Source organism: Corvus kubaryi, unplaced genomic scaffold (assembly GCF_017639235.1).
Source record: "Corvus kubaryi isolate FWS band 111438036 unplaced genomic scaffold, C.kubaryi_AGA036_p1.0 split1-131, whole genome shotgun sequence".
NCBI classification, from domain to species: domain Eukaryota; kingdom Metazoa; phylum Chordata; class Aves; order Passeriformes; family Corvidae; genus Corvus; species Corvus kubaryi.
This window is the reverse complement of record NW_024582073.1, coordinates 24,629,250-24,656,764: the sequence shown is the minus strand read 5'-3', so window position 1 is coordinate 24,656,764 and position 27,515 is coordinate 24,629,250.

The window sequence follows — 27,515 nt, the reverse complement described above, 5'->3', positions numbered from 1 at the left end:
AGGTGGAGAGCATTCCAGGACTTTCTGAGAAGCTTGGCTTTGAAACAGGATGTACAAACTTGAGATTAATCTGTTCCCCTCACTCGAGATTTTGTATTCTGAGTCCTATAAAAGAAATTAGTTCAGCATAAATGGGTATTGTGCTCCCTGAAGCTTTCAAGCTGCATTGCAAACACATAACTCTTTTGTAAGTCCCTGCTAAGTTTCAACCTCCTTGATTAAAGAATAGCAACACTGAAAACAACTCTAGTCATTGCAAAGGTTGTTGTGGTGGCTTGGCCTGGACTATCCCTCGACCTTACCCTCAAATTTGCACCACCCACATATCACTACCACTGCTTGCAATTTGTTTCTACTTTACTTCACTAAGTTTTACTCCATCCGCCCCCCTTGAGAAGGATGACTTTGTCTGGCTTGCTGATGATTTCTTTCCCAGTAATGTTTTTATTGAGCATATGAAAGTGTTAAGCTACGTCTCACTTAGGCTGCATTCTGCTTTTAACTGGATTACCATACAGAGAATGTTACAATGAGGCTCCAAGGTCTGCCGGGTCAGCTTGGTAAATGATAGCACCTCTTGAAGCTATAATGGATGAGAGTATCCTTGATAAGATTTGACACTTGTACTATATATTCTGTCACAGCAAACATTTTGCTTTTTTCTTGATGTTTTTAAGGCCATAAATACTGGTCTCTAATGTTAAGTATGTGAACCTCACATTAATCACACTGCCAGGGAGAGCAAAGAGCTTTGCTCATAAACTGAAATGGAGCACAGTTAATCGATCAATGTTCTGTAATGAGGACTATTATAACAAAGTATTTAGGTTGATTTACTGATGGGCTACACATCTCTGGTAATGGTCACACATCAGTAAAAGAGCAAAGGGACTATCTGGATCACCAGGAGTTTGAGATTTATTGAATAATGTGAAGATCCCTCATTATCTCTCCTGTAACGTTCTTAAGCTCATTCTTTATCAGTTCACTTTCTCAAGATCAGTCTGCTCACTGGGGCATCACTGCCCAGTTTACATATTGGGGTAGCCTGGCCCCTCAATTTCAGTATTTTCAAATACTTCCTTCAGTTTCAGAGACAGGACAAGCGAAGGCAAAGGTGCTTAGCTGATTTTAGAACTACTTCAAAATAAAGAAAGAATTAAAAAAAAAAAGCTAAAATCAACCAGCCTGAACAATACTTTTATTTAGTTTTTATACTGTGTAATCTGTGTCTAGCATCCTCCCACAGACGTTTGATCCCTGGCAGGAGCTGTTGTCAAACAGATACAGAACACATCTCCCACCCCTACCTTGAAAATTTTAAATCTGGATATTATCAGGTAGTTAATCAGTAAACTGGCATCACTGCCCAGTTTACATATTGGGGTAGCCTGTCCCCTCAATTTCAGTATTTTCAAATACTTCCTTCAGTTTCAGAGACAGGACAAGCGAAGGCAAAGGTGCTTAGCTGATTTTAGAACTACCTCAAAATAAAGAAAGAATTAAAAAAAAAAAAAGCTAAAATCAACCAGCCTGAACAATACTTTTATTTAGTTTTTATACTGTGTAATCTGTGTCTAGCATCCTCCCACAGACGTTTGATCCCTGGCAGGAGCTGTTGTCAAATAGATACAGAACACATCTCCCACCCCTACCTTGAAAATTTTAAATCTGGATATTATCAGGTAGTTAATCAGAATTACAATAAGGTAATTATTATCGGGTTGTTAATCAGAGTAGCAATGATAGGCTCAGGAGGCAGGAATAATCTCACTTTTTGCTTAGACATTTGCATTAGAAATACCTACACCTAATTAGCACTTACCCATCTTTGCCTTGATATATGGTTCTTGAACACCCCTGGAGCATTTTTAAAAATGCCCACGTGACAGCCAGTGAACCATACTCTTAGAGGTATTATTTTTCCTTCTCATGAAAGATTTCTGCCATAGGGTCACTATCCCTGTGCAAGAAGCACCAGACAGTGCAGTGGCAAGTCTAGGAGCTGGACCTGGGGGGACCTGTCCAGGGGAAGAGTTCCAGATGTACATGGTGGGAAGGCAGCGACAAGTGAAGAACCAGGTCTTCTAAACCCCAAACCAGTTTATTTAAGGTGCTCTGAGACAGGGTCAATATTCAGAGTACCCATAAGACTAGGAATGAACGCTCCTCCTTTCAGCTCTGCTTTATCTAGGAGAAACTTCAACATATTAATATAAACATACTTTCTTTAGGATGCTTCTTCTGGTGGGTGTTAAAATGAAAACACCAGGTTTACACACAAGCTACTCACCTTTCCCATATGGGACCACCCGTGGATCATCAACACAAGTGTGAACATGGACAGTCCCTTTATGGTATGGAAATTGTGCTTAGAGGCATTTTGCTTGCTGCAGGTGAATTCAGTCTTGATGGGAAATCAGTAGGTGTGATTTTCAGAAACAAGCTGATAAAACTTTGAGTTCATTGAGGGCATCAGGTGAGTAGAGCAGTCTTTAAAAAAAAAAAAGTAAAAAAAATCCTTCCTCCATTTACACAGGCAAGCATTGGAAAGAACATGACCTCTCAGGAAAAGAAGAAAATTAGTTCTCCAAATATCATATTCATCTGTGGAGTGTCAGGCTTCTCTTGCCACGGGATGCAAAGCAATCACCCCAGCTGCCCACTCATCAAGGCAGGCCAAATTTGGTTGAAGAAATGGGACAGGAGGAGCATTTCTTCTAAAAGGTCATCAGTAGTACAAACATACTTCTTAAAAGACCTTCTTAGTCCCTGTCTGGCTCCGGTTCCACAGAAGAGATGATTGTGTACACCCTTGCCTGCTCTGTCAGCACAGCTCTGGTCTGTGCTGAACACGTTGTACCACCACTCACTTGTAATGAAAAGCTGTTGCCTGCTCCAAATTGGCCAAAGGATGAGAAGAGATGCCAGATCAGAAAATAGAAATGGCCACAGAGTGTCTGGGACAAGAAGTGCCACTGTATGAGGGCAAGCAAAAATACACTTTTCTCTCATTTGGCACATTCACGGGCATCAGCCGTGGATGAAGACCCAAGAGGAGAAAGTGCCAACAGGAACCCAGACTGCAGCCCCTGGGGAGAGCAAAAACAGTTGGCAGGCATTTCTTGCTGTACCTTAAAGACCATTGGTAAGCTGTATTTCTTTAGCAGACTGAGAGATTGCTAGATTGAACAAAGGGATAACACAGGCAAAGGTGTTAGAAGATAAAGCCAAAAGAAACATTCAACCAAAAACTAATGTATCATTAGCATTTAATAAAGTGCTTTGCCTTGCCTTCTTCAGGATGTAGTAAAGACTTTTCCCCTACTTTTTCTTCTTCATCTTCTTTTGCTCATTTTCCCTCTCTCTCTGTTTTTTTCTTCCCCTAGCTTCCGCATCTCTTGGATTTGAATGCACCAAGAGTTCTGGATCTGAACTTGAATTCAGATCCATATTTCACCACTTGCTTCTGTTATTCTAGCAGGGGACTCTGAATGACAACATGCTCAAACCATAGGAGAGCACAGGCCAGATTTCAACCTGTGTGCTGGGGTTAAGTGTCAGATCTGATTCTTGTATCTGACAAGGGCTAAATAATACTAAAAGTGACTTAATTTGAATTTTTGGAGGGATTGAAAAGGTAAGTTGGTAAGGAACAGTCCAAGCCTAAAACCCCCAGCTCCTTCCCAGTGCATCCAGATCCCAGGAAGTTCATCATCTGCTGCAAGTCTCATCTAGGAAAGCAATCCTAGGAGTTCTATATATTTTAAACATGCTGCTGTTTGTTGGCTAGTGATCCTGACAGGAGGTTTTTTAACCCATTTTGGAGGAATGACCAAAATTCCGACTATCCCCAGAGCACTGGGAAACTGTAAAGCAAACAGCATTTCTCTCTTGGTATGGAACACCTGTGAAGCCTTTGCTTATCTCAAAGGTGCCAAGGAAGTTAAAAGTAATTTGTAAACATGCCTTGGCCTGATTTATCTGTTGCAAATGCTGTTATACAAGCAAGGGACACAATCACTCAAGGTCTTCTTAGATAGCAGAAAGAGTGAGGCACCACCAAAAGATGCAAGGCAGACCGACTCAATCCGGGCAACCTCTGCACACTACTGAGTAAGTTTAGCTTGGGTATTTAAATGAAATATCTAGGTTTGGAAAGAAATTAGTCTGGGTTTGTGAAAGTGCTGTATTCACTTTTTGGTAACGTCACTGCCAATGCAAGTGCTTAAATATATCATCAAAATCTTTCACTTTATGTTGACCTAGACCGAAAGTTAAAACTATGTGGCAGTGTTTATGATGATTAATGTTTCTGAGTGCCTTATCCAGAATTGCTAATTTGCAGGTAGGGATTGATGGTATTTAGGACAATGCTGGAAGTATTTTACCTTGTGCAATCTTGGAGTAGGAAAACCCTTGAATGGAAGGCAAGGCATGTTACACTTTTGGCAGACAAATCCTTCTGGAAGTAGATACAATGATATTTAAAATAGCCTTGCTTGATTTAGGTTTATTCAACAAGCCTGGAGGGTTGGGGATAGCTCAGAGGATATATGGCTAAGTATGGGCTGCCATATATTCTGTTCTTTAGAGACTTATTTCTCCTCTGGAGTCACGGCATGTGTGCTCTCCAAAAATCCAGCTCTACCCTCAGCTGCTCTAAATCAAGCAATCACCCTGGGGCTTGGTTTGCTTATGTACTGAGACAGTGAAAAGGGCACTGGTACAGACAATATTGGGCCCCACTTCTCATGAAAATCCCAGCCATGTTTTAATGCATGTCTGTCCACTGAAGAGGCTGCCCAGCAACCCTGCTTTGTATAAACAGGCTGGTGAAACCCCAAGAGCAGAGAAATATATTTTGGGTCCAAATTTGGAGTTGAAATAGAGCAGAGCCATCAGAAAGAGCGTAAATCAGAGATGAAATCCCCACTTAACCCTGACAATGAGGTCTAATGAATAAGTGCCCAGCCCTGTCTTGACTTGCAATGCACTGCTCCCCTGTTGAGCTCCACCAGGACCCCCAGATTCTCGCTCCCTCAAGCTGCAGAGAGACTTCTTTGAAGGGCAATGAAAACTATGATTTATAACATTAAAATTATGATGGGGCCCAAGCACCTCTGTTCTCTGACACCTTCTGGATCAGCCTTGCTGATCTCCAGCCCATGCACTACACAAGTTGTCAAATGGGAAGGTGTGCGGGAGGAGCGACACCCGTTATCACTGGAAGGGCAGGGAAAGGAGCCAGGCTGGAGCTGAGTGCCCTGGCGAGCCGATGGGCGCCGGGGAGCAAACGCGGGCAGCGAGGGCTGCGTGTCAGCCAGCAGACGACTCTGTTTGCCAAGGCACGGGATGGACGGGGATGGGAGCGCCAGCTCTGTCGTTATTGTCCTGTCGTAAGGAGTAAGTGCACTGGATTCTACATGCCCGTGTGTTTGATCAGGAGAGCACCACTGACAGAGGATAAATAAACAGAGATAAAAACAAGATTAAGCAGATCCTTCTCCTTATCGCTGCCTCTTTATCCCTATTGATCTCTGCCCAGTCCCTTTTCATCCAGCCTGGGATTCCTCACATGCTTGAACCATGAGCTGTCACATCTAATTAAAAATGTGATACGAGGTTTTGCATGCAGCAGCAAGTATTTTCCAGTGGCGGGCAGCTGTGTGTTCAGCACTCTGCCTTTCTCTGTGAAAACTCATTTTGCCATTGTGAAATCCAGCTGGCTTTGTAGCCAAGGGTTGGCAGATGTGAACAGAAGAAAAACAACCTGCTTTTCGATTCAACCTTCAGGACACATCCAGCCTCAAGGGGGAAAATGGTGGTCACCTTGTGTAAGCAAAACATGCCTCTTACCCCGGATGAGAAAAGTTGGCATTTCTACTTCTGTCTGTTCGGTGGGGACATTCCTCCCTTCTTGGGGGTACCAAGGTCACTGCGGTAGATGTGCTACAGAGACACATAAACCCAAATCCCCTCCTTGCTTGCTAGTCAGTTCTTTCCATCCATTTGGATGTTTCCAAAGAAAAAGTGATCACTGGCTGGAATTTCAATTCCATCCCCATTTCTGCGTGCTGCCAATTCTCCTCCTCATCTCTCTGGGTTAACTGCTGCCTTCATGCTCATCAGATCACTCTGAACTCACTGAATGAACATTTGTTTGCTTAAAAGAATTAAAAGATGACACGGGTAAATATCATTGGCAATGTGTCCTTCTTCATAGAGAAGATGTTTCTGTACACTGAGCAGTTGTGGGCCCATAAATACCACAGATGTCTGAGGTCTGCATAGATGTCTAACAACATCCAGGGCACAGCTTTGAGTTGAAAATGAAGTCACTCATTTTGTGCACCTGACAGTGCTAAGACAAATAGGGCTAAATTAGGAGGTTACCATTGTAAGGGTAAACAACACAGAAAAGGAAACACAAATAGCACTGTATTTTCTGCCTGACTTTTTAATCTCTACATTCTACCATACTCTGTTTAATTTTTTTAAAACATTCAATAAAAAAATCACTTGAACATGGCTTTTCCTCATGCTTTCATGATCTCTGGAAACTATTTGAACTCTGTTTTTGGCTTTGGTTTTTAAAAGTGGCTGGTGGCTTTAGGTGAGGCAAGATTTCTGAAGGTGGGTGCCAATGTTATTAGGGAGATTGGTGGAGCTCTGGAGTAAAACCAGGTATGATTATGCAGAGAGTCTGATACCTCCAGGTCTGATCTGCTCTAGGTGTAGCACAAGGCACCTTCATTTTTCAGGGCTAAAATATGTTAGCAATTTGGAGACTTTGCTGAGCTCTTCCCCCTTCTGAAGTCAGACCTGACTGTGTCTCAGTCTGGGCATCCAAAACTATAGATATTTTGGAAAAGATAGGTCGTGTAATTCCTTTGCTTTTGCAACTTTTTTGCCAGTCCCTAGGAATAAGACACTTTACCTCAGGTTTACTATGTGATCCAGCAGGCAATCAGTGTCAGCAGGGCTTTTAGTTATTCTTTCCTATGCCATCACTCAAGACCCCATATTTTATTGCTCACCACTAAAACAATATCATTAGACATGAAATATACGTTGCCAGGCCCTCCCCCATCTCAATTCTCTCCCTTTCCATCTCCCTCTTTTTTTTCCTGAGGAGAAAGAAAAGAAAACTTCTTTTCAGGATACATTGTAGGGAGTGCTCATGAACTGGCAATTTATTTTCTCCTAGGTTTGACACTGCCAGGCCCTTAGTGCTTTTATTGACTCTGGCTAAACACAGTGACAATTATTTTTGTTGGTTTCAAATCGCCTCCTCGAGCAGAGTGTGAAGTCAGCAGGTTTTTTTTGCATGCTGAGCATGGCCTTTCAGACACCCTGAGAGGAGCAGAGGGAAAGATGATGACTTTTTAAAATTTTTATCCAGTTGCACTTTGGCATTCCCTGAACAGACCTCTTGTTTTGAAGCAGGGAATGCAAGGGAGAGGCTCACAGATGAGAAGTGGATTGATGGTCACAGAGGAAAACAGAGCCGGGACATCTTTATCTGAAAGTTCCTACTCACAGCAACCTGTTTTTCTGCACATTCCTTCTGGAACCCCACACATTTCCCTCTGTGTGTGCGCACACAACACACCCAGAGACCCCCACCCCTCCATGGTCATGCATCACCACCCAAGGACCAGCCAGAAATCTCCAGTCCTTATTTTCCTCTTGTGCAATGCCCTCAAGAGCATGGTGCCTTCCAGGTCACCCTAAACCTTCTGTTGGGCTGTGAGGGGCCAGGATGATGGCGAAAAGGGGTTGTTTCTTAGAAAAAACTTTTAAACAACCCTTGGCAAAGGTCCCTTGGAGCATTCGTGGTTTGTGGGATGTGCATTAACACAAGCATTTGTTTAAAGCATGTCATGCTATCCCCTCCATCTCCATTTATCTGTTCCTGGCAAGGCCCAGGGAAGGCTAATAGCCCCAAAATAATTGCAGTGTAGATTCAGGCTGTGGGATACCTCACAAACTGGGTATCAGTTACAGCAATTTTGAACATGATCTGTAAAGGTTTACAGACCAGCAAAGCTGCTTGGGAAGGAAATAAAAATATAAGCCAATATTTCAGTCTACCACTAGGAAGAATAGCACAAGTTTCTTCCCTGTCTTACAACAGTAAAATTTAGATTTCAAACACTATAGATCAGTTTTTCTCTTCCTACCCACTCTGCAAAGAGACTTTGACTATTTTCTGTTCTTTTAACTGATACAAAAGGCCAATCAGTTTCTGACCTGGAAACACAGTGGATTAAGGTAGGTCTTCTCTGGGAGAATGGCACAAAAAGGATTCTTCATTTCAATTCTTTCTTCAAACTTTTTTGCCATGTTAAATAAAATGTCTCTATAAAATTCTGAAAAATGTTAAAAATTAAAACTGCTCAAACTTACCTCCCAAATAAGCCATTGTAGTGAACATTGCTGCTTGCTTGGAAAGACAAACTTCCTGTCAGTTAAAAAAGCATTTGTTAGAGATAATGTCCCACTTCCACAGCTGTGATAGTGAGTAAAGTCTGAAGTTTCCATTGACTTCCAAGGATGTTCTCCCATTACTATCACCTTGTCCCAAACTGTGAGAAAATGAATATGTAAATAATCTTTTCCAGATAGTATGACCTGCCGAGGCAATTGACTTGATCAGTAGACATCAATACCTCCCTTCAGACAGAATCTGTCAAATGCAGAAGGGTTTTATTTGCACTTTACACAGGAAGGTGGATAATTCCCTAAGCTAAAGAACAGCTAAAGGACAGTTTTAAAAAATTCTGGGTCTGGTGGAGAGGTTGGCCTGAGATGTCCTTATTTTCCAGAAATCCCACTTTTTCTTGCCCATGTGCTACCATTAGGCATTGCTCCTGGTGTGTCAGGACAGATACTTTAGGTCATGTAGGACAGAATCTGAGTAAAATTCCCTTTCTCCCAAAGGACTTGATGGTTTTGGACTAAAGTCACCTCACTGGTTTTGAAAGCAGGATGGATCATGTCTCCAAGATGGTCGGTTGTTTCAGCAATGGAAAGGGAAATTTCTGTTCCCCTATGAGAACAAAAATGCAAACATACATTTCTGGTTTTGTTGCCTCTCTGCCTTTGCACAAAGCCACAGAAAAGCCTGTGCTGACTGTGCAGGAGACATCCCTCCTCATCCTTCCATCTGCACTTCTGTGTCCCACCATCCTTGAGAGGCTTTTCTCCTTGGATTTGCACCACAGATTATTGGATTGGTGCAATTGATGGCTTGGCCCAAGGACAGACTCTGGAGTCCATCACCTCAATCTGCCCTCACACTGCTGCCCTTCACCTCTCCACAGCAGCTCCCAGGAGATGTCTGTGGTTCTGATCCAGCTTCAGCCTCCTGCAGGAGCCTGCCATGGGGCTCATCCAAATTGCTCCTCATTAGTTGTTGTAGGGCTCCTGACAGCAGCTTTTCAGATTGGATTGAAAACTGTTTCTAGCTGGTGTTTCCCCACAAGGGATGTGTTATTACAAATAGGAGTTCAGTCTGTTAGAGAGCTGTGAGTGAAGGAGGGGAGGAAATATCCTTTTTAAACCAAGGGTGCTCTACAGCAACAAGCCAGTGTCTACTCACCAGCCTCTCTGAGTGGTCTCTCCATGCTTTTTGCTTTGGCAGACCCTCCCTTCCATCATGGAAGTACAACTGGCCCCAGCCACTGTGTGCCCCCAGCAGGCAGGGATAGCCAGCCAGGCACCTCAGAGGGTCCCAATAGCAGCCACTGGCAGGGTGAGCTAACCCTGCCAGAGTTTCCAAAGCTTCTTGAACTGAGCATTAAGTCAATTTGAGAGGGATTACCCTGCCAAATGCAGTAATTAATTAGAGAGACATGCTTCAGCACCGAGCTTTTCATTATCTAAAGCGCTCGACATGCCTTTGTAGGGGCTGTGCTAGCGCTGCCAAGGCCCATCAAACTCCAGCCCTTCCCACTGTGTGTGTTTCACCAATTCATGTACCATTGCCTCCTCACTGGTCTCTTTTCCCTTGCAGTGCCTATCTTCAGCATACTTGCTTGCACAGAATCCTAAAATGATTTTGATTGGAAGGACCTTGAAGATCATTTAACTCCAACCCCCCTGGCAATGGCAAGGAAAGATCTTGATCTTTCAAAGAGTATGGCTGAGGCTACAGTGAATATTTTCCTGACCCACTCTGAACCAAAGAAAATCTGGCTGTGGGAGAGGTGGGAGTCATGCTGCTGTACTTTGATGTGAAGGATGTTCTGAGGAAGGTGAAGGCACTGCAGCCCAGCAGAATTGTTCTGGCATTGGGGGATGCATCTCCTCTTTATGAGCTTTCTAGCAGAAATGACAGCCTCATTTTTGGAGCCTAGGCATGTGCCAACTTCTGATCTGAAGTTCCTGTGCAGTTCTTAGCAAGTCACTTCAGTTCCCTGAACCCTGCTCTGTGATGTTGAGATACAATTTTCATCCTCTCTCCTAACCAAAAACGTACAGTTTTGAATACTTAAATTTGACTAGTTCAGTCCTGCTTTCAGCATCTATTAAGAAACTTGGCATGCTGGTCTTCTGTAGCACCAATGGAAGGTCAGTTTCCTTCTGTGTCTTTTAACTCAATGAAAGGTCTTCTTTTTATCAGGGTGACCAAGGCACAGTGCAGTGTCCTCCATGCTGTGTGAGCACATACTGAGAAGTAGGTCCTGATGGAACAAATGGACAGAATTTTTAACAACAGAAGTGTTGCTGTCATGGTCTAACAAATAGGGCATGAGGCAAACAGGAAGTCTTTTGCCAAAATTCAGGAAGGGAATTGTCATGATGAGCAGTAAAGAGAACTTAGCTCTTCCATGACATCTCAAAGCAAGTGGCATCATCTGGGATATTCCTGCCTAACTTGAGGCAAGCAAAGGCAACAATATTTTGGAATCAAATGCTGTGTAGATCAGCATTTTCAATTCAATCTTTTGAATTTTTGAAAAACAAGTATGCATTGGCAAGTAACTAGAGAAATACCAAGAGTGTTTATTTTACCTAAACTCCTAGACATTTTAGTATTAATGGTTGGTATGAGCATTTCCAGCAACTGATCTTTGGGAATTACAATTCTCAGAACAATTCCATTCATTATTTCAGCCCACTTCACTTGAAGCTCCAATTTCCAAATGAAAACTGAAGGAGGGAAAACACACATTAAAAGAAAAAACAGATAGAAGGATTCCAAAAACTGATTTTCATTTGAGCCCCTTATATTGATTTTTCTCCTTTATAATTATGCAATACAGAGTGCATCTTTTCTTAATTCATGGAGCTATAGAATCATTACAGTTGGAAAAGGCCTTTATGATCATTGACTCCAAACATTAACCCTGCACTGCCAAGTTCGCTACTAGACCATGTTCCCAAGTGCAACATCTACACATCTTTTAAATACCTCCAGGTCTGGTGACTCCACCTCTGCCCTGGAAAACCTGTCCCAATGTTTGACAGCCCATTCCATGAAGAATTTTTTCCTAAAATCGAATCTAAACCTCCCCTGTTGGAGGCACGACTTGGGGCCACTTCCTCTTCTTCTGTCACTTGTTACTTTTGAGAAGAGGCCGACTCCCACCTGAGCTTCATCTGCAGTTCTCGAACAACCTCCTCTTAGGGAGTTGTAGAGAGTGATAAGGTCTCCCCTGAGCCTCTTTTCCTCCACGCTAAACACTCCCTCAGCTGCTCCTCCTCAGACTTGTGCTCCAGACCTTTCATCAGCTCCACTGCCCTTTTCTGGATCCACTCCAGCACCCCAATGTCTTTCTTGGAGTGAGGGGCCCAGAACTGAACACAGGATTCAAGGTGAGGCCTCACCAGCGCTGAGTACAGGGTGATGGTCACTGCCCTGGTCCTGCTGGACACACTATTGCTGATCCGGGCCAGGTGCCCTTGGCCTTCTTGGCTACCTGGGCACACCTGGCCTATGTTGACCCACTGTCAATCAGCACCCCCAGGTCCTTTTCCACCGTGCCCTTTCCAGCCACTCTGCCACAGCCTGTAGCACTGCAGGGGTTGTTGTGACCCAGGGGCAGGACCCAGTACTTGGCCTTGTTGAACCTCGGACTATTGGCCTTGACCCATTGATCCAGCCTGTCCAGATCCCTCTGGTGTCATCCACAAACTGAGTGTGTACTCAGTGTCCTTGTCCAGACCATAAATAAAGATATTAAACAGGACTGGCCCCAACACTGAGTCCTGGGTGACACCACTGGTGATGGCCCCAGCTGCATGTAAGTCCATTCCACACCACTCTCTGGGCTCAGCCATCCAGCCAGTTTTTTTCCCAGTGAACAGTGGACCTGTCCAAGCGGTGAGCAGAAGCTGTCTGCAGGAGAACGATGTGGAAAACAGTGTCAAAGGCTTTACTGAAGTCTACTTAGAGACCATGAACAGTCTTTCTTTTTGCTCTCTCACTGAGTGGAGTTCTTCCCACAGGTGTGCTCACTGCTGCTGGCCAGTGCTGGCACTCTCCGCAGCCCAGGTCCCTGGTGACAGCGTGTCCCCACAGAGCTCTGCCTGGGCAGCTGCCTCAGTTGTGGTGGTTGGTGCAGTGCTTGCTGCCCAGGGGGTTCCATGGTTCCCTGCAGAGCTGGCAGGGATCCAGTGCTTTTCCCGCACTCCCTCCTGCGTGAACTGCCCCACAGTCTACCCATTAAATGGGTAATGACTGGTCTGGTAGCCAGCAGAGAAGTGCCTTCAGAGAAAAGATAGTATTTGAAAGCAGAGGTTATGCACAGAGCCCTCTCAAACAGATCTTTGTGCCAGAGGCTTTGTTTTGATACTAGAAACATTTCCACTACAGCAGCCTCTGATGGCAGTCATGTGTGGGATTAGGAACTGACTCCATTCAAATAACAAGACAGCTGTTTGGAGTGAAAACTCGTCTCTGTCAATTTGCACTCAAAGAAGGCAGAGGCGAAGGAAAAAAAAAGACCCTGGGCCTGGGAATCATTGTAGCTTAATCCCTCCTTTGGCAGGAGATAAAACTAGGGCTTTCCAATGCTCTGTAATTTCTTGCATTGACCTGGAAAGAGATTTCTCTATTCATTGGGCTGTAAACCTCCTTTTTTATATTTACTACATGATGTACAAGAACTGAATCTCCAGCAGAGAAAACATGCCATGTTGGGCTAGGAGCCTGGGAAGAAACTTAGACTCAGGTTAAATAACTTAGTACAGCAGGGATGCACAGTGGCTGCTAAAACCACTTATGGATTGTTCTTTTAACTTTCAGCGGAAGGTTTTCTCATTTTGTGGAGAATTGGCTGAGATTTCCAGAAGTGACTAATGATTTACAGTGGTCTGCTCTTAGAATGCCAAATTTCAAACCCTGGAGGGGGGCCTGATTTTTGAGATCGGGTGCACAGCTCTTGCAAAAAGTCAAATATCTTTTGTGCATCTCAAGGCCCTGGTATGCCTAGTCATTCATGCTCTCTGATTTAGAAAAAATAAATGTGGTAGAAAAGTAGAGCAAAACATTTGACCATGCTCTGCCAAGCACAGCTGCAGACACAGCGAAGGGTTGAGGTGCACTGCTCCCATACATGTATTTTTGGTTAACCTGGTGCTTCCTGTCAGCACCATAAACAGGTGTTTCTGTTGTTTTTAAAAAATGGCTGTGCCAAGGGACATTTTAAAGTACAACAAACCAAGTGGCAAAGCTGTTACCAAGATTCAGACCTGTGTGCACCTGGACTTGCTCCTTTTCCTTAGTTCTTCTCTTGTGTTTTAAAAACCAAGAGAATGGTATTTAATCCATTACAAAATAGATTTCATTAGGAAATGAATCATGTCCTCTGGGACTATTCGAAAAAGCTTTGAGGGAGGCCTTTCTTCTCAGAGATTAAAATGTCACCTCAACTGAAAACTTTTCCTCAATCATATGAAAAAACAAAGAAAAGTTCTGACAGTGTCAAAATATGCTATTTTGACATACTGAAAATTTTCTTTGGCTTTTCTTTTGAATGTAACTTTGGATTTACATTTTCTCTTCCTGTGCCACACACTTTGTTACTAAGCTGACTGTGGCAGCCCTGCCAAATGGCTGGGAAGAAGCACTGGAGCAGGTGGGTGTTGCCCTCCAACCCCATCACCCACAGCCAGACCCTGTAGAAGCACTCAATATCTAAAAGAAAAACAAAAGCCATTTCCTTGAAACAAACCACTTGGAATTGCCCACGAAAAAAAAAATCAATTAATTTTCTGTTTCTCTATCTATTTTAATGGGTTGGGCAAGCTTCCTTTATGGAATATTTAAGAGAAGGCTGGGTATCACACCCATGGGAAATTAAGCTGATTTATGAAATGCTGAACCTCTCTATGAAACAGCACTTCTCCCCTGGGAGGCCGCAGAATCCTATGTGGAGAGTGCAGCAGAAGCCAGGCCACAGCCAGGAGAAACAGCCTCTGTCAACATGATGCAAAGAGAAAGAGTGGGAAGGAAGGGGATGGAGAAGCGGTTTTACATAGCGCTTTCCCCGCATTGTTTGGATTGGAAGCCTCTCTCCCTGTGTCCCAGCAGACAGCCTTTGGATGGCTTGGAAATTGTGCCCAGTCCATTCTTGTACAGAGCTGAAGCCAGGGCTGTTTGCAATGGCCGGTGCCAGGGAGCTCAGCAACATACAGGAAGGAAGGTCTCGTTCTTAAAAAAAAAATAATAATAAAAAGCAAAACTTCCCCCCCTTTGAGCTTGGGAGTGAGGAGACATGGCTCCTATTCCAAGCTCTGTGCTCATTCTGGGTGGCCTTGGACATGTCACACTGCTGACTGCTCAGCTCTGCCTGAAAAAGCAGGATGAAGCGCAGCAGGGAGGTATCGCTCCCTGCTCACAGTGATAGGAGGAGTGCTGCACACCAGGAGCTGCTGGCACAACCCCTGATGGATGAAATGGGCTTTGTAGCTTTGCTTCAGCTGCCTGCCACTGCATCAGCACCAGTACCTTTGCACTGCCCTTGGATGGCAGTCCTGAGAGGATGGAATAACCTGCCTGGATGCAGCTGGGAAGCTGCCACATAGGCAAGCTATTTCCTCTGGGCAGGCTTAGGAGCAGCTGTGTGCATCAAAGGCAGGAGCTTGGTGTGGCACAATGGCACAAAGATCGAGGATTTCTGTTTCCACATCGGAATTTTCCAGTACCTGCTGCAACAGATCGCATGCTGTATTATTGGGATTGTTCACACCGACAAAATTACAGGTGATCTGACTGCAGTGGAAGCCCGAGGCAAACTGATCTTGGTAGTAGCCTCTGGATGGACGCAGGTATCACAAAAATGACAACTGGAAAAGGTCCAGGCTCAGTTAAGGAATCTGGATCTTAACCATAATGCTGATATTTTCTTTGCTGATGTTAACCCTTTGTCAACTGCAACAAGAAGTTGTCCAGCCCCTCCCTCAATGTCAGTCAAAGCAAGTCCCCTTTCAGGAATTTCAAAATACAGTCATCCATTGAGATTAATCACCTCAGAGGTAGATTAACAGTGACCAATTTAAATCCTGCTAATCTGGATTTACATCCAAAACGTGGAATGTCCCTTTGGGGTGCACAACCCAGAAGGAAACATGAAAACTTCACCTTCCTTTCCTTTAGCAAAAGCCGAGAAGTTTTCTTCCAGTCATCCCTCTCCTTTTAGAAACTTCCCTACCACTAAGAAGTGGTAGAGAAGCTGGCTTTGGCCAGCTCGGTTTTCCAGCCACTTTGCAAATGCTCAAGTATTTCCCACACTTACCAAAGCAGGATCCGCCTGTGAGATGAGGCTTGTCAGTACTGGTATTTTCTTCTTTTTGGTTCTGAGCACTTCAAAACTTCGATGGGGAATTTTCTGTTTCTTTCCACCTGTACAAGCAAGTCGAAGAAAATATGTGACCTCTCGCTACTCCCCTGCCTTCGTTGCCATCCATCTTCCTCTCCACTGCCTCTCCTGCAATGTGGGAGATACCTATGTCTCCATTCCTCTGTGAGCTCACTACATTTCAGGGTTTATTGGAAAAATGTCAATGCTTTCACCTCTCTGAAGCAGAAGAGTGTTAGACCTGTTACAGAGATAACACAAAAGACTCACAAGAGCAGCTGAATTCCTTTTTGTTTTTTTAAACACTGAGGTTCCCTAGTTTTAGAGCCTTGATAAAGTCATTACAGCGCCAAAAGGGAAAACACGTGTCATTTCCATGGCTGCAAGCAAACATTAAAGATAGCTACATCCAGTGACTGGATGCTTCTAAGAAAATGATAACACGCTCATGATCTTTACTTGCATGAAGTATGTTGAGGATATATTTTCCTTGGAAAATGTTTCTTACTAAAAAATGAGTATTTATTTTAACAACACATGTAACACAAAGTTTCAATCTGAAATTAAAACAATAAAATAATTAGTTTTCAATTAAACAATTATTTTTGGGCATCATTTTAGGGAACATTACTATTTAAAATTAAATAATTATTGTTTATTTATGTACTATTCCTCTCCCTTTAATTACCACTGAAGGAACACTAAAATTCAGTGATATTTTTCCTTCCCAAATCTTTCTTGTTTTAGTCAGTGATTTTTGAAATGATCTCTACATTGGAAAGCTATAGCCAAAACTGTGTGAGACTTCTGCTCTGCAAATTCTGTAGTACCAAGGAAGCTTTGAGCATTGACAACATGTTCACTTGTTTTGCCTTTTTGTAACTTTTACCAATGTAATGTAAGGGAAATTTTAAGGAAAACTATGAGCATTAATGTATCCACTGCTGCAGATATGATGAGTGGTGTTGATGGCAGGTGACCTGACTCAGGGGTTTCTCTCTTCTGGACTTCTGACAGGTCCTTCACATTATTACATTTGCTAAATGCTTCACTGGACAATCTGCATCTGCAAGAAACTATCCCACCAACGTTTAATTTTGAGATGAAGCCTAGTCCAGCCAGAGGAGAAGTCAGGCCCACCCTCAGTATACATTGGCTGTACAGATTGAATTGAGATGACTGTCTTCAAATAATGATTTATTTACAGATAAATTTTCTAATCCATGTAGTGGAGATCAAAACCTCACTGCAGAATCTTCGAAACCACAAGTCACAACAGAGCTAACTCTCCTCTTAGATTTTGGAACATCATCTTTGGAACATCATTTGGAATAACATGAAGGGGCAATATTTTTGCAATTTTTTCATCCCCCATGAGACTTGCAGCCACAGTCTTCAGTACTATAAGGGGAGATATGAAGATGTGTACATAGCCTTGAGTTACATGGAATCATGAATCCCCCTGGAGAAGGAAGAGATGGCTCATATGGCTGCTAGTTCCCCACATTAGGCTGCTCTTGTTGTTAGTGTCCCATTGCTCCTGCACACACAGTGCTTCCACATCTGGAAGTGAAAGCCCAGAACAACACAGTTTTGCATGCAATGAGGCTGTCAGCATGTGCACAGCTCAATCAACATGGTGTTGTGAGCTATCATAATCCACAGAGAATGGTGTAAATAAGTGAAAAACTTCTGTTGTCTTGGTCTGCAGATCTTCACCATGTGTCTGCTGCCTCTGAAATCTTGTGCTCAAGTTCAGCCTTGAAGTGGTGGACTGGCAGTGTTATGTTTATGGTTGAACTCTGTGATCTTAAGGGTCTTATCCAACCTTAATGATTCTATGACTCTAGGGCTCAGTGGTTGCAGCCATTCATCACTATGCTGCCTTTTGACTCTGGATTCAACCATTAGGCAGTCTGTCCCTTCAGCTTATGCATCAGAACATCCTTGAATTACCTTGGTTAACTCTGGCATGCCCCTGTCCCCCTGCACTCAGGTCACACACACAGGGCTTGCCCATGTAAACTGCTACAGTCACTTTGACATCACACAGCACACTGGTAATGCTCCCTCTGTTTCATTCAGCCCTTCAGCCAGGTAAGACTGAACATGTGCAAACACCAGGTGTTCTTCTAGCATAAAAGAGTGCTGCTCCTCTGTGGGGTTATCAGCTGGAATAGGACTACTCTGAGGCGTTCATGCTTTGTGCATTATACACTCCTATCATTTGAGTGGGGACTTCCCAGCAGCCTTTCATAAGAGTTTTACTTTTGCACTGCTGTTGGTTTCTGCAGGATTACACAAGATAACTGGTGTAGCACTGGGGATGGTGTTTGCTGAACTGAATGCTGTTATCTCCATGCTTCAGTTTCCATATGCCCAAATCCAAGGGTAGTGATACTTTCCAGCTCTGTGAACGCCTTTGAACTCTCCTGCCAAGAAGAGCTGATAATGTGGATAGCACGGTTACAACGAGCTTTGTTGCTCAAACACACCCCTGAGGTAAGACAAATAAAACCAGATAAATCCCCTATAAATACACTTCTTACATTGGAGAAAAGCCAAGTTCTGGCACCCCCAAGCAGACCACCTGATTGCCCGGCAGCTGGAATCTGCATCGTCTCCGAGGGAGAGGCAGCTGTGAAGAAGTGCAGAAGTAGTTGCTAGCCTATGGGCTGGTGGGGCACCAACATCAGTGGTGTTAGCTCATGGTCAGGGCAGTGCTGATATCCACAGGACTGTGTTAAGAAGGTCTGAAGATGCATGGGAATGCCTTGTTCATGCTCAGTGTCAGACACAAAAAGTAAACCCAAATTTGTCTTGACCACAGGATGCTTCATGAAGTTAAGCAAAGTGGATTTAGGAATTAGCAGGAGCCAAATCCTCTGGAGCATCTCCTGAGGCACATCATCAGGACACCTCTCTGGCCTGTAGACCCTTGCTCACTGAGATATTGTGTCCTGCCAGGAGACATGCTAAAAGACAAAGAGGCAGACAAGGATAGACTCAAACCCAAAGTATCTAAAACTTTGTGGAACAAACCCTGAGCAAACCCCTGGAAGACCGTGGTGACTTAGTTATTTCTCTCTTACACTCACCTATAGACTTACTTTGAAAGATGCAGTAGGCAACTGATATAATGAAATAGAGTATATATATATTTTTTTCATCACCTTTCTTGTCCCTTTTACAAGCATATTTACAATCAGGGCGGAGACATAAACAGAAATAAACTAAAATCAAAGTAAATTTGTTGTAGTCCTATCAATAACCTGATACAACCATAAATTTGAGAAACCAAGAAAATCCTTATGTCATTTACTCAGTTAATAATTACAGTTCCTAAATAATAAGTCATTCTGTAGCCTGAAGTTCTTCTTCTGAGTATATATTTATATTAGCAGTTAAGTATACTTTTCATGGGCAATTAATACATTATTTGTTCCTAGCTGTTCACATCTCAGGAGGGAATGGGGAAAGAAGGAATTGTAAAGCCACGAAGATAGTAAGAGCCAAAGACCCTTTCCTCGTCTTGTGATATTGATTTTCAGAATATAAACAGAGGCACAGAATACTGGATCTTAGTAATATACCTATTTTAAGTGCCAGTTGTTGAGTAAATAGACCTCTGTGGGGATATGTTTGTTTGAAAAGTCCTTTGGGATTAGAGAATATTAGCCTGGCTTTCAGACTGAGACCTATTTTGTGAGGCGTCTTTGTTACTTTGTCAGCTTTCTAAAGCCTTTTATGATAGGTCTTGGCCCTGGTGATATTTATTCAAGTAAACCTAAGAATAAGAGTTAAGATGCAGCTGTTCCAACATTGTGGGCATCTTTTGGTCTCCGTGTGTTTCGACTCGACCCTGAAGCGCAGGACACCTCAGAGCGACTAACAAAGTATTCACGCTCAGGCCTTCAGTTTGACTCTTAGCCATTTTCCACAGTCAGTACCTGCTACTAATTAATTCTGGCCCTGTATCATTTTTCCTCAGACACATGAGCTGGTGAGTTATTTACTTTCCACCAGTTTGCACATAAGGCCCCGGGTTAGGACAGGGCTATTCCTGGCACTTGCTTGCATCCCTGCATTCTGCCCTTCCTCCAAGGAGTACAGGGTTTATATTTTTGTATTTGCCAGCCAAAGAAAATAATATTAATCTCTGTCAAACAGGGAATCCTCTAGCTCCTTGACTCAAGTTTGCCGCATAGGAAGAGCGTTCCCAGGCTAGACTGATCTTCCCTTGCTTGCTATCACACCAGAAGAGTGAAGCCAGTTTTATCATCAGTAGTTAATAAAAGGCAGTTCTGGGGTTTTGCTGTGGTTGCCATTAAGTCTTGGGCTTTTTCAGCTAGCCTGAATCAAAATTCATGTATTCACTGATTTAATCCTGCATCGTCTAATTCAGACCATAGGGTACCTGATGTAAAATTGGAAGGTGAGCGTGGGTGTGCGATAGCCCAGAGTGGGTTGTCATCTATGGGGAATTATAAGAGAGAATTAGGTTGTGAGCTGTAAAACCTGCCTGCAGAGGCACATGGAGGCACAAAGGAGCACATGGCAGCACACAGAGGCTTGTCTCCACTAGGCCCTGGGGGAAGGAGGTGTCACATGGCAGACCCCTAGGAAGTGTGTTGCTGATGTGGCAACACAGGATAGGTCATGTCATATAAGGAAATACGGTGCCTTAGAAAAGTGTATAAAACCAGCTCCTTTGAATAAAGGATTCAGGTTCCCTGCTGGTCTGTCAATCGCCAACAGTCATCAAGAAGAATCTTTTTCTCAGATTAAATATTTCATCAGGCCCTTGACATATGGAAGAGCTTGACTTTTATTTGTAACTTGAATCTGCTTATGGTGTCCAATGAGGAAAAAGCAAAATACATTATTAAAACCTTCAGTAAGCCCAACTGGATGACCGTAGCTCTTCTCCCCATAGTGCATCTACTTTTTTATATACCACGCATTAGATAAATGAAAAAATACAAAAACAGATAATTGATTTTCATAAGAAAGATCATTATCTGGACTTTGCTGCTGTATTGTGTCACACATGGACTGAAAATCACAGGACCACAGCACACAGGGGAAAACCAGAAAACGGGGACTCCTGTAACAATCCATGTTGCAATCCCACAAATTTTTCCTGTCCATCTCTCTTCAGGTTTCATAGACAGAAAAAGGAATCTTAAAATTCCTGAGAGCCTATACTGTCTCAGGGGTAGAGGGGTACTGAGGCCACAAACACCTTTGCAGTGAGCACTGTGGTGACGGGGAAATCGTGTGTATAAAGACAAAACTAGGGAGATATCACAGCAGAAATAAGTAAGCCAGCCATGGCTCTCAATTTCTGGGATGTGGTGTGAGGTTGACCTAATGTTCCCAGACTGTAACAAGTAGTAGGCTTTAAAAAAGACTGCATCCCCAATCAGAAAATATTAAGGATATGTGAAAAATAAAGGTCTAGGCCTGAGCAAAAGGTATTTAACTGGGGACACATGGGTCGCTTCAGGTGGTAGTTCATTTAATCCTAAAAAAAGGGATGTAAAGTATGGTAGATTAAATCAAAATCAGGTATCTAACTATAGACATCTAAGCCTATATGAGAGGATCTTAGCTTAAGCTTCTAAATAAAACCTCTGATTTTCCTACACCTCACCTCTGTAACAGGAGGCTTGGGATATTTCTCCCTGTGTATGTCCTGTGGGTTTGTTCAGTAAATGAGTACTTGGAAAGTGTTTTGAAGTCCCCGTGCAGAAGAAACTGCCTTCCCCAAGTGTTATCATGAATACCCAGTCTCCCCCGCCGTATTTGGAGAGCGTGGTGTTCCATTTCAATGGCAAACCCACAGCTGCAGCGTTGTTTGTTTCCACAGGTGGATTTGAAGTAGATGCCATCTTAATCACTGACCGTGAGAAATCATGGCCCCCTATTCCAGAGGCAAGATCTTCCACAAACACAGGGCTTGCTCCGGGAGGGTATTTCTCTGAGCAGAACACAGATGGATTGTAGGATCAGACAGAAACCCACTGTTAGTGAAGTCAAAGAGAAAAACCTGGGCACAGTCCAGAACTTAACTCAGGTAAATAAAATAGTACATTTCTATGAAAAGATTCATGAACAAGCAAAGATTTTTAAAATAAACCCTTTCTGGAAGCAGCAGCATGCAGTATTGTCTTCCAGGAATGACAGTACAATACATAACCATTACAGCTTTTGTATTTATTCACTAAGTACAGAAAAAAATATAGTTGCTATACAAACTAGGATGGAATTGCAGTAATGCTTGCAGTCTATTCTGCCATGAGTGCCAAGAAAGCATATTTTAGGGTTCCTCCCCCTAACCCAGGTTTCCTTTAAACTCAGGTATCAGTTCCCAGCTGGTTTCTTCAGCTCCCTTTGTAGACACAGAAAGAGGCACAAGGTGCTCTACCCTCAGGTCTTTGGGGAGTTCACCTCTTTCCACTGGCAACACAGGCAGCTCAGCCCTGACTTTCCACTGAATTTGAAGGCAGAAAAACTTTGGGAATTCCATCCAGACTGCACCCTCTCTGACTCTGGGGCCAAGGATCTGCTCCCTTGTTCAAGAAAAACATGTGTAAGTAGCTGTTCAACATGAGCACATACCTGAAACTCAGTGGAAATTAGGTGGATGAGGAAGTGTGTTGCTTAAAGTACATCCCATGAATATGCAGGGCAGGGGAGAGTGGAAAAATAGTCTTTTACATTCGTTTAAGTTAAAGAATTAATTTGGACTCGACCACAGTCACTTTCTGTGAATATTCCACAGCTGAACTATGTGAGCATGAAAGTTTGTTGACAGCAAACGTTCAGCTATTTTGTGAAAGCAAACTTGGAAGTTTAAAAAAGTGGGTTGTGTTTAAAATTTAAGTTACTTTCACCAACCAGAACTGCATGTTGCTTCATCTATGTACAGGACAGAGTACACTGGCAGTGCTGCCAGGGTGAAGGAACAATAATTCTTTCATGAGATCACCCAGTAAATATAAGTAACATATTTGTGGACTATTCACACAGCAAAAAATAGCAATAATCCAGGCACAGATCATCTCTAATATAATTACAGCACTGCACCTCCCAACCATTGTGTGCTAACACTGGTCATGTTGACCATTTGTGTGCAGAACTTTTTACTGGTGTCTCCATAAAAGAGAGAATCTTCTCCTTGTAGATCTGCAGGGAGAACTAATTAACAAAAATAAATCTAAACCTTAGAACCTAAGTATGTCTGCCAGTGAATTTTTAAATTCAACCACCTCATCATTTTGTGCTACACATGACCTGAAAACAGCTCTCAATAGATCTCAATGGACAGTTCTGATAATCCCCTTCATCCAAAGGCACACAGTGCTGTCATCCTCAGTATCTGTCACCCAGACATGGGGCTTTCACCCTGCATGGGACAGGATTTTTGATTACTTTTCTGGAAACACCTTATTTCCCTGACCCATCCCGCCTCTCCAAGGATGGGAAGATAACACTTTAACAGTAAGATATTCTTGGGGATGTGGCTGCTGCCAGTCAACTTCTGGCTCCTGAGAAGGATCATTGTCAGGAAAGGTTTCCAAATATGTCCTATAAAACTTAAGACAAGTCACTCTCACACTGCTCAGTTGTCTGCCTGTGTTTATTAGATTGTTGTAGTTTCTTTACCACTTTCCTAGGATAGAGGCTTTTTTTTTTTTTTTTTTGCTACTAAGAGAGTGCATAAAATATCTATTTCCTAGATGACGCTGAGGGAGTCCTGTGTGATCCCAGAGTAGCTTCACCAAACTCAAGTCAGAGAAGACATCAAGTATAATTCAGTTCTGCAGACTCTTTGAAATACAGAAAAAAAAATATTTTCACAAATATTTCATAATTTTCCCTTCCCCCCCTTATTTTCCCCAATTTTCCTTTATTTTCTTTTTCAGCCAAACCATTATAAAAATAGTGTCTGGTTGACACTGAATTAAATTTCGAAGACAGGAAAACACTATTCCCAAAACTGCACTCAGATATGAACATAGAGATATCACAGACTGATGCCCAAGGCTCCATAAATGGCAGGAAGGAAGCTTTGGATATAATGATTCTGAGAAAAATATTAAATAATTAGATATGGATTTTGCTATGGCATGTCAACAGAAACATAATATTGCATACCCTTACAATAGAAAATGCATTAACAAAATATATAATGTATACCTACTTCTCAACTTAAAAAAAAATCCTTATAGTTTTAGAAAATCCCCTCTATGTTCAGTCACCTGTCACAACACTGCCTTGTCCCACAGAGACGCTGCAGGAAAAAACTTAAAGTTTCATGTACAAGGGACTGCTCTGCAGAGCACTCACACCCTGCTGTAAACTTCCTCCAAAGGGTGAATCTCTTGCCATGATGTTTTTACTGCAGAAAGTAGTAAGTTAGTTCTCTTCTAAATGGCACAAATATATCCATAAAGCACAGTTACTCTGCATCCAGCCAAATCTCAACACCCATAAACATTTATGTCTTTGCAAGTGCTCTGTTACCTGGAGAGGGCTAAAGGTGCCCATTTGATCACTTTCTGCAGCAATTCATTGAGCTGCACTGTCCTTTTTGCTTGCAACTGTGTGAACACATTGCCAGAAGCATTTCACTTCTGCACCTTATTTCAGGAATCTTCTGCACACATTTCCTCTTGCACTGTACCCAGCTTTTACTGAACCTTCTCTGGCTGGAGCTGAACCCATTTAACTTGATCGGGTCAGCCCAATAAATTACGGGGCTGTTTCTGACAACTCAGAAGAACGCATGTGGGAAATGTTCCTTTTTGAAGCCATTGGTAGGAAGTATCCCAGACACACAGATGGAGAGCATGTGTCCATTGAAATTAAACGGAGCTGGGGCAACGCACCCAGAATAAAACACTCAGCCTTTTAGTAGTGGAAGGCTGTTAAAAGAGCTTGGTGATGACACTTGTGCAACCCAATATCTCTATTGATGATATACACTTATTTCAACCACCTAATGAAATTGGGTGGGTTTATTACTTTATTGCTTTCTTGAGGTCAAAAGCATATGAAGGAAAAATTAAATGACCATTCTCTCCATGGCTGAGCCTCTGTTTTCAATTGGTATCTTGTTTCATCCATTTTCTTCATGTTTAAATGCTGTTCTTCCCCCCTACACTGGCAAAGTTTGAACAAATATACAATCTACCAAAACTTAGAAAAAGGTTTCTGGTTTCCAGTCTAATCTTATTTAACCCAGTGAAAAGCCATCTTACGGAAAGATTCAGGAAATCTCTTAAGAATTGTCATATATCCATCCTTACTCAGACATCCTTTAAGAGTGTGCTTAGCTCCACTTCACTGGGAATTAAGCACGTGTTAAAATTCTTCACTTTAGGAAGTTCCCCTTGGTCCACCACCTGCTTGCAGATGATTGGTGCCTTCCTGCTTCAGCCACGTAGAACCAAGTTTTGCTATGACAGATGCCAAACCACTGATTGAGCTAATGGTGAAGGGCTCAGTGAGCAGGGCCTGAGCATCTATGCTTTTCAAATTAAAACCCTCTGAATGTCAGGGGATTGCAGGTTTACTCCAAAGCCACATATCAACAAAAGCAAACAAAAAAAATTTCTTGAAATATTGAATAGATCTCTCCCAACCCCTATTCTGTGATTCTGTGAATATCAAGGAGGCAGTAGGAGATGGGAAAATGGATGTTTTTCTTGTTTGTCATCTTTGATGTTCATAAATGTGAAGTGCTCTGGAAAATAAGCACACTTAGGGTTTTGCCACAGCCATAGATCTCTGCTCTATCATTATAATGAGATAAATTCTCACCATGTTCCAATTGCACCATAGAGGGAAATTGAAGAATTGTACAGATCATCTGCTGCTGTGCATCCTCACTTAGCTGAGGAGCTAGAAGTGTGTAAGCCCAGGAGAAGATAAATGATTCAAAATACATGTTATCCTGAGCTGACACGCCTTGCTGTCTTACACCTTCATTTTCAGAGCTCCCTGCCCCTCTTCATTTCCTGTCTTACTTGTAGTACCTCAAATTGGTGTTTTGGGTCATTCTTGCACTCAAAGGTGCAAATCTGAAATGGACCATTCCTGGACAAAACATTCATGTACTCAGCTATAAGGGAGATGCTGAGTTTTTTCAGCCTAGCAAGGCCTGGTTATCTTTCCCCACCTACACACCTCAGAGGAACAGTAAACCCATCATTAGTGTCATTGCATGTATTTCAGCAAAAAAGTACTTAATGTACTGCTGCAGAAATGACAATCTTAGAGTGTTAAAATCAGTTTGTCACAGAAGGAGCTGGCAGGCTGCCTTGCCCATTGGAACAACAAATTGACGTCAGTTATACCCACAAATGAATGAATCCAGCAGCCAAGGGATCCCAGAGGCCTGAGTGTAAGCTGAAGCTGTGAAATGGCATGTGGGAAGCTTACCAATTAATTTATATTGGAAAAAATAATGAAAACAATCAACATCTTGTAGCTTTTAGCAATATTTTGAAAAAATATGATTCTTGTCCACCCACAAACTTTATGGAGATTTTTTTGAAAGCTGAAAGCCAACTTATTAATGGAAGTTGATGGCCCACAAAGCTCCTGTTCTGCAGACAGGATGCATTTATTTTATAAAATACACTGAATTAAATCCATATAGGAGAAACGTCAAGTCTCTATTCTTGGGTGCCTGTCCCTGGAATCTCCAAATTAGGACTCTACAGGTGACTGAGGTTAACCAGTCTGCAATAGAGAAAAAAGACAAGGAATTGGTAAAATAAGTAGAATGAAAAATGACCTCAAATCCAGACCACTTCTATTGGTTATTCACACATATAGGAATTAAATTATCCTTCCCAATATCTGCAGTAATTCAGTTTGGAAAAATAATGGACAGTGTCCTAGGCAAAGAGCCAAATGTCCCAAGACTGTTCCTTGTGAGCCCCTAGTCTTCACTTCTCTCACTCCACATCTCTGGCTTCTCCTACTTCATGGTCTCCACAGGCAGAGCCCCACTTGGTTCTTTGGTTATGAGAATCTGGCACCATCAAGGCTCTTCTTTTTCTGAGGTCAAAAGAAGGGAAGTTTAATTAACACAGGCAAGCCTGCAAATTCATGCCCAGTCCTTCCTATGGGATGTGACTGTGCCTTCCACTCACTCTTTCCCAGTGGAACGGAGATGCTGAAGACCTCAAAGATTAATGTCTTCGTCATATGGTGGATTTGAAATGCTTTTTAAGGTTCAGATACGAAATTCTCTCCCTGGGCACCAACTGAGCCATGGTAATGTGTTGTGTGTGCTTTCTGGGGCTGCTGCAGATGACAGCTTAAATACAGTGCTTTAGGGCTCTTGCTGAGGCTTAAGCTGATGTGTTTTACTTCCCCTTCACTGCATCTTAACAGGGTAGTCAGGGCTGTGCTCTGTGCCTCAGATGACCTGCTGTCACTTTAGGAGATGCAGCTGCTCCACTGATTGGTACTACTGGACATGATCCCTTGATTTCACCAGTATCTTAGTCAAAATCCACTGGATCATGACTTGAGGGACAGACACTGGCTCCTGGAAATGAAAGAAGTCATTCAAAGTTGAGAAACTGTTTCCAGCCCAGTTTGGGGAAGTTCAAGGTCAGCATTCAAACTTTCCATGGGCTGTAAGAGAACCTACAGAAATATCTGACAAAGATACACCTG